General features: G+C 46.4%; 1 long non-coding RNA gene across 1 annotated transcript; it reads left to right on the forward strand.

Moving 5' to 3' along the window:
* Positions 1-218: 218 nt before the first annotated feature.
* LOC139922409 (uncharacterized) lies at positions 219-15,355 on the forward strand. Its single transcript, XR_011785137.2, has 2 exons — positions 219-322; positions 15,246-15,355. It is a non-coding gene; the product is annotated as an uncharacterized LOC139922409 (long non-coding RNA).
* The last annotated feature ends 396 nt before the right edge of the window (positions 15,356-15,751 follow it).

Genomic DNA, 15,751 nt, shown 5'->3' on the forward strand with positions numbered 1-15,751 from the left:
TTATTTCAAAAGACAATTCGCCCCCCTCCCCCCCCCCCTCTCCACCCCTCCGCCCTCCCAAAAGGATAAGCTTGCTCAATTTGGGATGCGTGCAACACCAAGTGATCAGATATTTACAGGGGCGGCGGTGGCTGGGCTGGTGCTGGATGGACGGCGAACTTCAACTTCGCAGGCAGCCGCGATCTGCTCCCGACAGACACGCAGACAGACAGAGAGGCAGACAGGCAGACAAGAGACAGACCAGCGGCAGACGGACCGGTCCTTCAGTCGGTGCTTTACGCGAAGTCCCCAGCTGCCCACGGGATGCGGACACCGGCCCCCGGTACGCGTCTTTCTCTCTGTGTGTGTGTGTGTGTGTGTGTGGGTGTGGGTGTGGGTGTGGGTGTGGGGAAGGAAATCAGGTAACGACACCCCGCCAGCATCACCTTATTTCTCCAGACAGCAGCGGATCAGTAGGTCTGTATAGGTTCGCTCAGCGCGCTGCTTTCCAATACCGTTTGGAAGTAAAATTCCAAAATCCATAGGTATCATTTGCACCGTGATGATGATGATGATGATGATGATGATGATGATGTTGTGTGTCAGAGGCTGGGTCTTTGCGGGCAAGGTGAGTCCTCAATTCATTCAACTGGCCTACAAAGTCCCAGTTTCTGGCTCATGTGACCACCAAGTTAATGAATCCACATCTACTGTATATGAACTCAGTGACGAAAAAGAACTAGGCTATAGTAATCCGATTGTAAATTTTAGAAAGATATTATACAAATATCACGGCAAAATTTTACGTCGTCATCTATTTTTAATAGGAATATTATACGGATACCATAGGCGATAAAAACCTTACTTTAATAGACCTTACTTTATGGTGATAAAGTAAGGTCATTATAAACCCACCACAGACACACTATAACTTCCTATAGGAATATAAAAAGAATATCGTGGCGATACTATCGGAGACTAAAAAGGACATAAAGTAGGCTACGATAAGGTCACTATAAATTATACCGAAACACACTATAAATGTATATAGCAATATTATAGGAATATTATAGTGATTTTCCGTTCGGGCTGGATTGTATGGCCTACACTTAAAGTAATAAACTACTCGAGAAACTTTGGGAAGTAATAGTGCAAATGGGGACTCCGCATTTGCAAACAGCTGCAGGTGCTTTAACTTTAAAAAAAAAGAAATGCAAAGCTATGTAAAAAGTCACCTTATAACTTAGAGGGTCAAACCATCAATGTCATTGCTTGATAATTCATAATGGATAGGTTACAAAAGACTTTGATTGGTCAAACTTGAACTTTTTAAATATGCAGCCTTGTGTAAGAGCAACATGTTTCTCCCTGATTGATGTACAGCTTTGACATGTCATTTTTCTAGAAAGTTGGCTCTGCGTTTCTCGGCTAGGCCTCACTCTGTTGTAAAGCTAATTCTTTTACAGGATAATTCTAATAATTGTTTTCGTGAGCTTTTTGGAGGCTTTTCCAGCTCATAGACCACAAACAGGCCAAATTACAAAAAAGGAAAAAAAAAAAAAAAAGTTGGAGTTCTAGACAAGAATAAACTCTAGTTCCAAGATCAATTCACTTATTGGACTCCACTCTAATCAATGACGAAACATTATGAAAACTTGTATTAGGTAGACTTATAAGCAAATAAGTTATACCCACCTTCTATTTAGTTGAACAATTTAACCCTAAATTCAGTCAGGTCTTTAGATATTCCTCTAGCCCTGAACATAACTAATAAAAAAGTTTGAACAGGTAGAGTTTTAAGTAAATAAGAAATCCCATCCTCTATTATATTGAACAAGTGTGTCCAGTGGCGAAGAAGTTGTTTTGAAGGCCTGTTTCTATATCTGTCCTGACCCTAGCATGCCGTACATACCTCACTAATGAATTTAGCATCCTGACACTAGATGCTTTATGTAATTAATAGAACGGATGGCTATGGTGGTATCTCCATGCTGCAAGTGACACATAGGTAAGACATTCGCTGAAGCATGGGATTTTTATTTTAAAAACACAAGACCTCTGGGATTATTAGAACACACTCTCGCTCATGCAAATGACATATTCGCTCTTGCCCGTCAGAGTGCGTGCTAAATCATTACATTTATCTTTCAGTTTGTTTTACTTATGAACAAGTGTTGGCTTTTTAAGAAGTTATTTATGTTCTCGCTCCTAGGCCGTGTTTAACAAATCAGTGGCAGGCCATTTGTTTTTGCAAAGCCTGCTATTCCTTGCTGCTGTTGCAATAAGTTGCTATGGGCCGAGGTTGCAGGGAAACTTCACACATTGTCAACCCTTTATACCAACAGCCCTAATTAAATTCCCTTTAATTGTAGATGATATTGTAATGCGAACGGGAGACAGCAAATTAACATTTTTACACATTATGTGTGAAAAATATTTCACACTTTTTTAATGGTCCTCCGTTAATCTAAAGACTAGCTGATCACCATAAAATAGATTTGAAATCAAATGTATAAATAGACGCTCTGAAAAGTTTTTCTAGTACACCTCAGATTAGGAGAGAAACACTCAGCTATCATCGCACATTTCACTGCAGCGTAGCCCACTTAGGCGCAATGACACATCACAGAAAGCAGATAGAAACCCTCCAGCCAAAACCCCTCCATGTAATGCTGCAGGAGAGCGAGAGCCAGTGAGAGTATGAGAGCCGAGGGCCTAGTAAGGGAGGCTTGGTCGACCGGGCCTGGTTTGAATAAGCAGCATGGCTACGGGGAGCTCTGGGATAGTCACCAAGTGTGCTGATTAAAGTTGTGATATTAAACAGTGCTGGCTGCTACTGCCTGCCAAGCCTCTCTCAGTGGCATTTCACATTGTTTAAAAGGCCCAATCGGACTCATCTCGCCACTTGCTGCACAGCGTTGCTTACATCTTTTTTTTTTTTTTTTTTTTTCCACCACGGCTGTCTCATATTCTCTCTCCTCACACCATTTGTTAGCAGGGTTGTAGGCTTACTTTAAATAGATTTTTCCTCCATTTCCCAGTTTGTTTTCTGTTGTGGGTCACTGGGTTCGCACAGTTCTCAAACATAACAGTGAACGCACAAGTACGGGTCGTAATGGTATGGGCGCATAATATAGGAAAGTCCGCTAATGTAAAAGCCTCACATTGTGTTTACCTTTTCTGTGAAAGCTGAACTACTAATGAACACACGCAGCCCTCCTTCTCGGAAATTCTGCTCTGAACTCGTTCGACCCCCTTTAAAAACGTCAGTGCAAATCCCAATAAAACTCTGCCATTATAAATATACAATTCATAAATACTGGCAAGCATGCTTGTTTTGTGTGAAACGTGTGACCCAGGCCCCGCTGAAAGTTCAAACTTCTGAAGCCTCGGTCGCTCCAGGTCGCCGCCTTCCTTTCAGCCACGCTTGTACCGGTACCAAAAGTCATGAACCCGAACCTGGCTCCGCGAGCCAGTAAACGCCGCAGTCCGATCTCCAAACTTTGGAAGGAGACGTAAGAAAAGATTAAGCTAGGGAGGGAGGGAGAGGGAGAGAAAAGGCAGCAAGAAAAGTGAGGGACTTTTAGGGGCAGCTGTGTTTTATTAACCCAGTCATAATGCCCCTAAAAATCCTTATTGCTCTTGCAATGGTCAACAAATCTCCTGTTGCAACATGCTGAGGATCTCGAGGCGGCGTGCAGGCCTTCGCGGCAGCAACCTGTCGCACTGCAGGGCCGAGGCACGAGTCGGCGTTGTGAGCAAGCCACTCAAATGTATCGGCTGCATTCAGAAGCGGCTCCTCACTTCCACCAAAACCCACCGTAGAAATCACAGCGCTTGCTGAACTGTTCAACTCCATGCAGTAAACATTCTCATGGTGGCTCAGCAGTAACAGCAGTGCTCTAGGAGCTTTCTTTCGTCAGAAGTTTCACAAGACATTTCAAGGCGCCGCTTAGCATGTGTGCTAATACGAAGAAGGTGGGAATGCTGTCGATCTAGGCAATGTTTCCTTTTGGCAGGCTTATGAGTTACACCGTCATTATATTTCTGCCCGAGTCTTCATAGTTTAACATGCAGACGGGGGAGTCGACGCTCCGTGTCCTTCGGTATTTTGACTTTGCAATCTTGTGCCAAGGGACGGACCGAAAGACGAGCACGCGGGGCGAGAGAGACGGAAGTACAGACAGGCAGGTACACAGGCAGGCGGATTGACAGGCAGACCAAAAGAAAGTCAGACAGTAAGACATGCAGGAAGGCAGAAGCAGTGAGTATAAAGGCTGAGACAGTGAGACAGTGAGACAAGAAGACAGACAGGCATGCGGGCAGAGAGACAGACAAAAAACTAAACTAACAGCGAAGGAGGCAGACAGACAGACAAACATACAAAATGGTAGCCAGGCAGAAGGAAAGCCAGGGAGACAAAGAAGCAGGAACAGGCAAAGACAGGCAAGCGGAACATGCGTACGTACAGAGACACAGGCAGACAGACAGACAGGTAGAAAGAGAGACAGACATGCAGGCAAGCAGGCCGCGGAGGACTGGGATCCAGGCCTGGGTGTGGTGTGGTGGGCTGTTGGGGTTGGAGAGCGGGTGGTGTGGAGTGGAGCTCTCGATGTTGGTGAATGAGTCATCGGAGGGAGGCTATTCTGTTGAGTTTCCCTCTTGGGACGGCCGCTGCCGAAGGGAGGAAGAATCCTCTTCACCACGGGAGAGGGAGAGAGAGAGAGAGAGAGAGACAAGGAGAGAAGGAGTGAGGGAAAGTGTGGACGATGACTCAGGGCCACGAACCACATGGCGATGGAGCAGGGGAGGGAGAGGAGAGGGGAGGAATTACTCATCAGAGCATGTGGAATCTCATACGGCTATCACAGGACTGACAGTGTGCTTCCCCCCATGGCTGCTGCTCACCCGCCATCCACCCGCTATCACCGCTCCCCCAGGCACCGGCTGACCACAGATCAGCCTCGCCTCCCCGACCGAGAGGAGAATGAGGGCACGGGGAACGGGGGTGAGCGAGGGGGCCAAACCGACTCGAGAGGAGTTCTTGAATTCCTTTTTTATCAAAGCCTCCTCTTCCAGTACCTCGGGGCGTCACCGGGGGAAAAAAAACGACGGGTAGATTAGCTTTTTAAACTCCCTTATCAAAGCCGAATCCGCTGTGATCGGCGACCCCGAGAGGCACCGCTGTAGGGGACGGAGCCGCTGAGTCACTCGCAGCGCTCTGTCCCGCCCCATCTCCCCTCCCGCTCACCTGGCAAGTGGATGTCGAAATCCCGCCCGCGTTTTAAAAACACCGCGTCAGCTCTCGCTGTGTGCCAACGCCATTTGAATTTCGACAGGAGCCATAATGGCCCTCCTGTTAAGCGCGATTCGGCTTCACGTTTCACAGCAGAGCGAGTGTCATTCTGGTTGAGAGAGAATAATGTCCACTCCTGGAGCTGGAGTTTGGCTTTAACCAGGAGGAGTGGGCGGTGGGTCGATTAGCCACCCGGTTTCCAGAAATACCTGAGTGTGGGTGGCTAGACGGGTTAGTGTCCTGGTTTTAATCAAGGATGAAAAGAGCATTATTGAGGGTAAATATTGCGGTGCTTTGAAACAGGAGTTGCACCCTGGCCCCTGTCTGCATACATTTGGGTTTTAAATTACAGCAAGTCGGTGCAGGTCTCCTCTGCTCTTGCTCTGAATTAAGCAACGCTGTCAAAATATTTAATCAGAGGAACTTTTCAAAGGGTGGAAGTATTAAAAATGGCTTCATCGATATGTATCTAAATGGTAAACAAAGGGTGACATTTTAAGTCTAGTTTCTTCTGGGTTTTTTTTCTGAGGCTCGGGTTACAAATCAGCTCTTTTATGCCCGTGTAAAGCCATCCTTAGAGTGATGAATCTGTCTCTGTGTGTGTGTGTCACTACGGCGAGCCTCTGGATGACAAACTTGCACTGAGTGATGACAAGACAGAGAATAGAAACTGGTGAAAGAGCTACCAGCATGACATGCACCATGGCTTCTCTTTATCAGCTTCAGACTCGCTAGCTAAGCCTGCAGACAGCCTTGGATGTGAGTGGTGGTGATTCAGGCGCTGAAAGGTAGCCAAACGAGAGGGAAGGAATCAGCAAAAAGCTTTGTGTGTGTGTGTGTGTGTGTGTGTGTGTGTACGTGTTTGTGTGAGCGCACACGCATGTGCCCAGGTCTATTTTATATGTGCGTGTGCAGCAAATAAAGATGGTGATGAGTACGCCATGGTGGCATGACTCAACAGGAGAAAGGGGCACGCCCATGAGACTAGTCCGGGCCCCCCCTTAACAGTGGCGGCACAGTCCCAGATCTCTCTCTAAGTGAGGCTGCCATTAGGGTGTGGGCTGACAAAGCTCCAGCACTAGAAGAACCACTCAAATCCAGAGCAAACACTGCAGACAAAGGCGAGAGGGCGAGAAAAACTGGAGCAGACCTTCCCTGCGTGGATCCCTCCAGCACCCCTCTTTAAAAAATGAGAATGAACCCTCCTGACCTGCTTTCAGCCAATGGGCTCGTGAAACCTGGCTTAGGTATGACTAGAGTAAACAGAGAAGGGTGTAATCAAGTGTCGCATCTGCACAATGGTCATTTCCTCCTTCAGTAATACCTCACCCCTAATTAATGTGATGCTTTTTTTTGTGTGTACTGCCTATTTGATTTGAGAGATACTTCGCTTTACTGGTTTGACTAGCATCAATAAATCAACTCTGTTTTAACAGCAGGCAACAATTTTCAGTCCAATCTTCTGAAAAGATCTGTCAGCATTATGTGGCCATTGTAAACAAATAAAACAGCAGAGCTGTGCTGCGCAATGCGCTAAGTTTAGGTGGCTGAAAGGTCAAAATAAACACTAAATATGACTCCCAGGCTTCAGCTATAGGTGTTGCAGGAGTGTCTCGGGGTGTCTTTCTCTGCCACACACACACACACACACACACACACACACATCGAAATGAGACTTAAGGGTTGGGGTCTTTGTACACAAATGTACAACACACAGTCACACACACACACACACACACACACACACACAGACACATAAACTCTCCACCTCTCAACCTCTCCTTTACTCACTGTTTGCTTTTCATATGGAATGTCAAGCTGCTCGCTGGCATTGAACTTTTCTGCACCAGTGAATTCAGTCCGGTCGGCGGCCCGGCCCTCGTCTCCCTCTGTTTGCCTTAGTGATTATGTTTGCCTATACATATGCAGAGTGGCGTTTTCATATTTACAATGTTGACGTTTGCATCGTACGAAAGCACTCGCTCACATTATGGGGAGAAGCGGCGCCCTCGTATAGTCGAGAGGTGGTCCGCTGCCTGGGACAGAAAGAGCTGCCTCTATTCAGCACAAATATTTTGGAAAGTCATTCTCGCTCTCTTCTCCTCTCCCTCTTGCCAAGCGTGTACAGGGGCACGCCGATTCGCAGTTGTTTTCTGGCTGTTTGGGGTGAATGATGCATGCTGGCAAAGCTCACCGGCACTTTCTCTTTGCATTGCAAAACCTGTTGGAGGCTGAACTCGGCCCAGCGTGCGCGTTGTGTAACAATGAGCTCCGCGGGGCGATTGGCAGTTGCCTGTTTGATGCTGCAGATACAGTCATGCCATTGTGTGGAGTCAGCAAGTGGATGTGTGTATGTGTGTGAAGGGGTGAGGAAACGAGGGCTGTTTATTTTGGCGGACGGATCATTTGCCCAGAAATGCGCTGTTCCGCTGCCAAAACTCGCCAAACCGACCTTCAGCTGAGCGTGTTTTATCTGTCAAAACCTCTTCAGTAATCAGAATGGAGCGGTGGCCATTTCCCTCCCCACACCAGCTCTTCACAGCTCTCTCACAAGCGAAGTGGGCTAATGGTGAGCTGTGGTGGGCTTGCGCTTATTCCTCAGTGTGCCATTTGTTCAGAAATATAAATTGACACAGAAGGGGCTGGTAAGCTGTTGTTTTCCCTAACGTTCCCCTACTTTTCTCTGTAAAATTTATAGCCAACAAAGCGGCGAATTAGATACTTTCATTAGAACCTCACCGCTTCTCAAACCCTCCTTCAGAAGGCTGGCTGTGGCCAACGTGAAGCACGAGGAGCCATTGTCTGGTCCAGACCAGCATCCTCCAGTCCAGAGGGCCCTCTCTGCCAAGCCCGGCTCTGAGGATATTACAAAAAGGGAAAACCCATCTTCCCCCGAAACCTTCTTCCATTACAGACGAGAGGTTTTCCGCTTCTATCGAAACTGTCAATGGAAGTCATTCAAGCCACTGGGAAAACATCAATTGCTGCTTTTTTCGCTCTTTATGTTGGCAAAACCATCAGTCTTGGGGAGAGCATGATCCTTCCACGAGTGGTTTTCGAGAAGAAAGAGTGTGTGTGTGTGTGTGTGTGTATGTGTGTGTGTTTTGTACCCTTGTCCAACCTCTTTGCTGTTGTATGCAAGTAATGTCGGTCTGCAGAGCACATGTGCAACTGACAGGTCTGTGAAATATCAGCATCTTCATTGCTCATATTCCTCTGACCTTTGCAACTGATGTGGACTCGAATAAATTGTTCAGATACAGTATGTGTATGCATGTGAGAGAGAGAGTGTGTGTGTGTATTTGTGTGTGTGTGTGTGTGTGTGTGGAGCACGTCTCTTAAAGGGCTGAACAAAGAGCTGTTTTATGTTGGCACCAGAATGATGGGAGCCACAACGTGACAGGCGGGCCTGAGGCGACCTTAAGCCTCGCAATGTGCCTCCTTGGAACTTCCTTCTCATTCCTTGGGCATAAGAACAGTGGCGCAGCGCCCCCTCCGCCTCCAAAACCAACAGCTTTGGAAATATCTTTTACATCTGTAACCCAAATATCCACATGGGCTTTTCATGACACTCGTACTCGGGTTGACAGCGCTCTTTCGATGCCTCTTTTGTTATCTTGTTAGGGCTCTGGGTCTTTGTCTTGGCTCATCTCCTGCGTGTACAGCAAGGGGATTTTGGGGGCATTGTATGTGCACGTACAGTATGAGTGCACATATACACAAGCTCAGTGTGTCAGATTGATGCTGGCATCCTTCCTCGTCATGTCTCTGATGTCACCTCCTCTCCTAAAAGTGTCTTTCAGTGCTGAAGTGTGCCTCGTTTATTCTTCCATAGAACCATGCGCGTTATTCTAATGCTCATCCGTTCAGATTTTGTCATGAAGTATTAATACGGCCTTGAATTACTGCCCACATCGTAGTCTAATCTCACGTTCTCTCAGTTTACTCGCGTCTGGTGACATTTCAAACTCTCCGTGAGCTTAATTGTCAAATTGCCCGCGGCTGTATCCGGCAAGGTGAGGATAAAGATGTCTTAAGGCAAACCTCCGCTGGAGAGATATAGAGGCTAAAATTTATGCAACAGGCATCCAGCACTTATCCTGCCGGTGGAGCCTTAGCAACAGCTACAGCCATTTCATAAATCAACTGGTTATAAAGGAACATGTACATAATAGAATAAACACTCCCCTGTTCCCAAGGCTGTATGGGAGCCGGAGGACCGGGGCAGGGGGGAGAGGGGTGAGCGGGGGGTGATGGAGTTTAGAGGATAAACTCGGCTCAACTTTGCCTTGTCTTGCCTTTCTCCACCCATTAACCGGATCCAATGTGTAAAGCTAAGATGACAGAATAGCTCCTGGAGAAAAGAACCTGGGCTCCCTCGTTTAATTATTTAAGACATCAAAAGCTCGGATAACCGCTCGCTGACACAATATGGCGAACGCCGAGGAGAATCAGCGTTTCGATCACTCTTATTCCCGATCTGATGAAGCGTCTTCCCCCGCCAGGTGCTGCACTCCGCTGTCTGCCGGGGTGTCGCTGTGAGCCTGGCTGCGTCCAGCGATTAGCATATAGACAGATTTGTGATGTAGCCTTGGACACCTTCTTTGTTAGCGAAACAAGAACATTTGCATAAATAGTAGCATCCGCCGTGTCTGTGTTCGCGCCGCATCTTAAAGCGGGGGGCAAAGATCTAAGATCATAGATGTCAGAATAAATAAGATAATCAAAACCAGGGCTTTTTTTTTCTTCTTCTTCTTCTTTTTCAGCATCAGACCCACATTGAGTAAATATATTGTTGCCCTGGGATCCTAGCTCAGTATAGTAATACTTTGGCCATATAGGGACCCGACAGAAACAGGCCTGTGACTCAAACCGGGTCCTGGGACGCAGTTAAAGAAACACTGGTATAAATCAAAGTTCATTTAGACAGGTGGTCCAGGTCTCTGACCCTAAAGCAACACAGCAGCTCAGAAAAGCTCTGGTAATAAGGGCACTTTTTATGGCATTTAAAAAAAAAAGATTTTTAATAATTTTTCTCTGAATCCCCAGCTGATGCTGCAGGCAATTAGACGGGCAAATCAGGTAATATGGTCTTTTTAGGCTGCAAATCTAGAAGTATTTTTATTAGTAGTACTAATAAAGATTGAAGGGACTTATTTGGAAGACTTGGAAACATAACACAGCTTTGGATGCTCATTTCTCGGGACTCATTTCAACCTTAACTTGGTCCACCTTTGGTTTTCCAAACCAGAGGGGGCTTTATGAAAAGCCCTGGCTGGCCCCGGCCGTGTTTTGCTCTCTTTAACTGGTAACCACCAAGTTAACAGTCTGCCTCTTTGTGAGATGTGTCTGGCTCCGGCTCAGAGGGATGTGCTGGGTTGCAGGCATCAAGATAATTAAGCGGTCACAGTCTAGTTTTCCTGGAAGTCGACTGTATTAGCGAGAATCTCTGCTATTCTCACCTCTTTTCTTTTCGTTTTACCTTTTCTTGTTTTTTTTTTCTCACTGGCGCCCGTCATCCAGAGCGCTCCGGAGTGGGTGTAAATAAGAGGATGTGATGCGTGCTTAATTAGCAAGAGGAGCAAAAATGGCTTTATCCTTCCTTGTTTTTTAACCATCTGACTGTGCTTACTGACTCTCTCTGTGTGCAGCAGTGAATCTGGAGGCAGCAGAGTTGCTTAATTAAGTTGTCTGTTAACATAAGGAGGAGAAAGCAGCATGTAATAACTTGGCAGGGACGTCTGTTATCATGTCGGCCTACTAGCTCCCTATCATATCTGTTTCATTTCAGACTTTCTATGGAAACGCGCACAGTGCTTACTCACAGCCGCAGTCCAAAACATCTGCAACCAAACATTCAGATTTCACCTTCTGAACTGCCTTGTCAAAGAGATTAGTATCAAACTGTGATTTGCCAAATGGATAAAATGAATCCATATTAAGTAAAGCACTGACGTTCACTCTTTCGCTATGCGGAGTGAGAGAGAAGGGGGGAGGAAAAAAAAGAGAAGCACGGAATGGTCTTCCACTCTGAGATTTACAGCCGTGGGGTCACCGGTGGAAGTGGAGCTGGAGCAGAGTGGTGCAGAGTCTCTCCTCCTCTCTCCTGGCCTCCTTCTCCTCCTCCCACCCGCCTTTTGCTTTCTCTTACTGTATATGGGTCATACTGTGGTTGTGTGTATGTGCAGGTGAATCTGCGTTCTGTTCGCCCGTCTCTCTCTCTCTCTCTCTCTCTGTGTGTGTGTGTGTGTGTGTGTGTGTTTGCAGAAATAGCCTAATCTCTATTGCAATCCTTTACAGAATGCATATAGTATAATATATTTGTGGAATGTGCACATGTGGTGCAGCCCCTCCAGGAATTTACAGTTTTGAAGAATGAAGCTTTTGATAAAACTAGTGGTTACAGAAATATTGGAATATTACTGAAAAAAAAACTTTAAACTTTAAATTAAGTATTAATTTACCACAACAATCACAGTGAATAATTCAATCAGAAAACTAGCTAACAATCAAAATCACCAATACCCCCACTTTTAGTTGTAAAAAATAGAGAAAATAACACAGGTTGCCTTTGCTTTTTTTTTTTTAGAGAACCTGCAACAAAACATATTTGGTTGCAGTAGTCTTGCAAAAAAGTCTGAATCCTGTTTGTACAAGTAAGTGTGTGTGTGTGTGTGTGTGTGGGTGTGTGTGAGTGTGTGTGTGAGTGTGTGTGTTTGTTTGTTCCCACCGGTTTACCTGCTCGCTCCATGAGAAGTCAGCACATCCTTGGTCCAAGCAGGGAGGCAGGATGTTTTTGGTGAAGCAGAGGGCTTAATTTAGGCCCAGGCATTCTCAGTATCTGTCACCTAACTCCCAAAGATCTCCAACACACAGCGCAGGAAGTGTGTGTGTGTGTGTCTGTGTGTGTGTATGTGTGTGTGTGTTTCCATGTTTACCCAGGCAGGCAGTTTATGGATTCCAGAAATGTACACCAACACCTTGACGTCTCAAAAAGACTAGACTTGAATGCCTCCCATACTGAAGGAACCTGTCCATCCTAAAGTGCAGTTTCTGACATTATAATCACTTTCAATGGCTCTCAATGGGTGTCCAGTTGTAATAATAATCATAATACTACTACTACTAATAAGTTTAAGTTTCTAAATTCTGTACAATAAAGGGTATTATGATACGGCGTCTCTGTAATACCATACTTTTATTATGAATTATTAATATAGGCCAATAAAAAATCCCATTAACCTAGCCAAACACCCAAAATCTCCATTTCTTCTTCTCCTCCAGAAATTGGCGTGCTTATTGGCTCTGCTTGGCCACAAAATAACCAAATAGGCTCAGACAGTGCCAGCAAACTGAGAAAAAGAATGCCAACGCTCGCTGCCAAAAACTTCAGCTTGTGCCCAGTGTTTCTCTTGCTGGTACATACACACATTTTCTGCCTACTTCCTTGAATTACACAATTTTTCATTCTGTATGGAAAATTATTTGTACTCGCAAAACTCCCTGGACAAGCAGCTATATGCGTTATAATTTAATGACATGAATTTACATTCCCTAGTCCCGTCTAATCCCGATGTGTCACGCGTGTTAGATGAACACTGAGAGCAGAAATGTGTGTGTGAGTTCTATAAGTGAATCTTATATTAACGTTGCATTTAAATGAACGTGCTCCGACTCGTCCGCTGGCTGCGCAGCGAGCTGAGAGGAGAGGCGTGCGGTCGTCACGCATCCATAACGAGTGGAAAGAGAGGAAGACCACACAGCGGCACGGCCAGATCAGGTTGTCAGAGACCATATTTAAAATCTGGGTCAGAGTCCAGGCCGTAACCTCCCTCTCTCCCTCTCTCTCTCTCTCACCATCGCTCTCCTCTCCCTCCTCTGCACCCCATTCCTCCATCAACCCCCTCTCCCCGTCTCTTCTTCTTCTCCTCTCACACATTCTACTCCTCACCCCTCCCCTTGCATGTCCATATGTCCTTCTTCTTCTTCTTCTTCTTCTTCTTCTTCTTCTTCCCTTCCTCTCCCCCTGTCTGTCTCTCTCTCCATATGTTGTGCCTGACAGAGCAGCCGCTCTCACAGCGGCTTTCACAGAAGCACCTCAAAAAGTGCGATTATATTACTTCCATTGTAAATGAATGAGGTAAGGATTAACTTTGTATTTACAAACGCAGTAAAGATATATTAGCTCTTGTAAAAGTCGGGACTTAAAACTCGGAGCGCCGTGGAGCACAATGGTGAATTCTTGTTAAAGCAATGCTCTTTTCCCATGAGGAATTGTTTGGAAAATTCAAATTACGGTTCTCTTTTCAGTTGTCAGAAGTCTTAACCTTATGATTCATATGCAGGTCCAGAGGCAGCCATATGACTGAGAGGTGTAAGTCGAGTGTTACAATGTGCCCATTCACTTCTACTTTATAACACTTAAGAAAAAAACAGGCTGCAGCTGTTGCTGCTAACACAGGACAGAAGATTAAGGATACGTGTCAGGTGTTTCTGCTTTATTATATTGCATATAGTCAAGATGGACAGAGAAATTGGGAGCATAAGGGGATGAATTGCTACAAAGGTCATGAGCTGGATGGAAAGCCGTGAAATCGCGAGTTAGCCAGCCGAGTCACTCGGACACTCTCTGCATATGCTTTTGGGAAATCCAATGTGCCGGTGCCTGGGTCTGTTAGAGAGCCAGTGATCCAGTTCACCCAGCGTCTCCAAAGGGTGCCGCACTGCTGCCGCCTCTTTAGGACGGAGGAGAAGAATTGCCTGCAAATAGATAACAGCGCCCTCGCTAGCATTCATCACGGGCAAATACCCAACACTGTAAAAAACTGTCCGCCAATGAAAAGTGAACTATCTAAAGTCATTCTACGCTCGGTCGTGGTTGATTCAAGACGACTCAGCGGTGGGAAATGTTCTATCTCCAAGACCTAAAAGGAAAAACTGTTTAGAGGACTTTGCCGCCGCAAGAGCCTTAACCGCTGCGTTGAAAAACGTTGCCTTCCACGTGACGACACCGTCCCGTTTCCACGCTGGAGGCCTCCCAGTTGCGAGTTCTTTGCTCTCGAACGCCTCTGCAGTGTGACACGGAGGAGGACTCGCAACCACCAGCGGAGCCGAGCGGATCCGCCTGCTTTAGAGCCCTGCTGAGACCTGCCAGACCCACAGCCTTCCCTGCCAGGGGCCTTCGGCGCACACTCAGTGAGTTACAGCCCATGCTCACCACACACACACACACACACACACACACACACATAGCATATGCATGTATCATGCAGGCGCACAACACGAATGGAACATGCATACGTGTGCAAGCATGAACAAATACACACACGCAGATGGATAAGAGAGAATATAGACATACTGTGTGTGGGCATGCAGACACATGCAAATGCACACACACACACACACACACACACACATAATAATAGCCCTCTAACAGGCGCTCCATCTCTCCGGGCGAGTGTTGTCCCACTGGAATGATACCATGTGGGAGGCCACCGTATACACATCAAACACTGAGCTCATGTACTGTGTTCCTGACCTCTTTCTGCAAGTTAGCACCACGGTACACACACCAACATGATATGCAAACAAAACACACACACACACACACACACACATACACACACAGACGCTCCCCCATTCCCCCCCAACAGGAGCTCCATCTCTCAGGGTGAGTTTAAGGTCAAGGTCCGGCAGCTGCTGGATCCGCTGGATTGATCGGTCTGGGTAAACATGTATGGTGGAAATGAGCGTGCGTTGTGATTAAGGGCTTAGTGGGAAGTGTGTGTGTGTGTGTGTGTGTGTGAGAGAGAGAGAGAGAAAGAGAGAGAGAGAGAGAGAGAGAGTGAGTATGTGACTGTGTGCATCATGTGTGTAAAGAGAGAGAGAGAGCGATCCATCCAGCTGCATGGGTGCGTCGATATGTGCGCCGCGCGTTTCCTAATCCAGTCTTTTTGTCATCATGGTTCAGACAGGATCGCCCACGTCCCCGTCCCACGATGATGAGGTGAAGCCGACGGTCTGAGTTCACAGAAGGGGGAGCTGATCCCACAACCCTCTGGTTCAGCGCCCAGCCCAAATCACGTAAAAAAAAAAAAAAAAAAAGAGGTGAAAAATATGCTTCTACAAGTAAGCCAGTGAATTGTGCTGCCGTCTGCTCTTAATGATGAGAGGAAATGCCTTTAATGATTGGTTGTGTAGGTATGTGTGAGAGAGGGAGATGTGTGTGTGTGTGTGTGTGTGTGTGTGTGTGTGAAAACCTCGTATCTCCAATTTTGGTGGAAATCTCGGGCTTATGAAACCGTTTCATAACCCCATTGGATAACATCAAAAACGCATCGTCATCGAGCTAAAAACAAAGCTGCTTCTCTTCCTGAAAAGTTGACATTATGGAGGTACAAGGTTTTCAACCGATACAATGTGTGTGCTGGTATGTGTGTGTGTGTGTGTGTGTGTGTGTGCATCGCTATTGGGCGT

This window comes from Centroberyx gerrardi, chromosome 3, assembly GCF_048128805.1.
Source record: "Centroberyx gerrardi isolate f3 chromosome 3, fCenGer3.hap1.cur.20231027, whole genome shotgun sequence".
Classification (NCBI taxonomy): Eukaryota; Metazoa; Chordata; class Actinopteri; order Beryciformes; family Berycidae; genus Centroberyx; species Centroberyx gerrardi.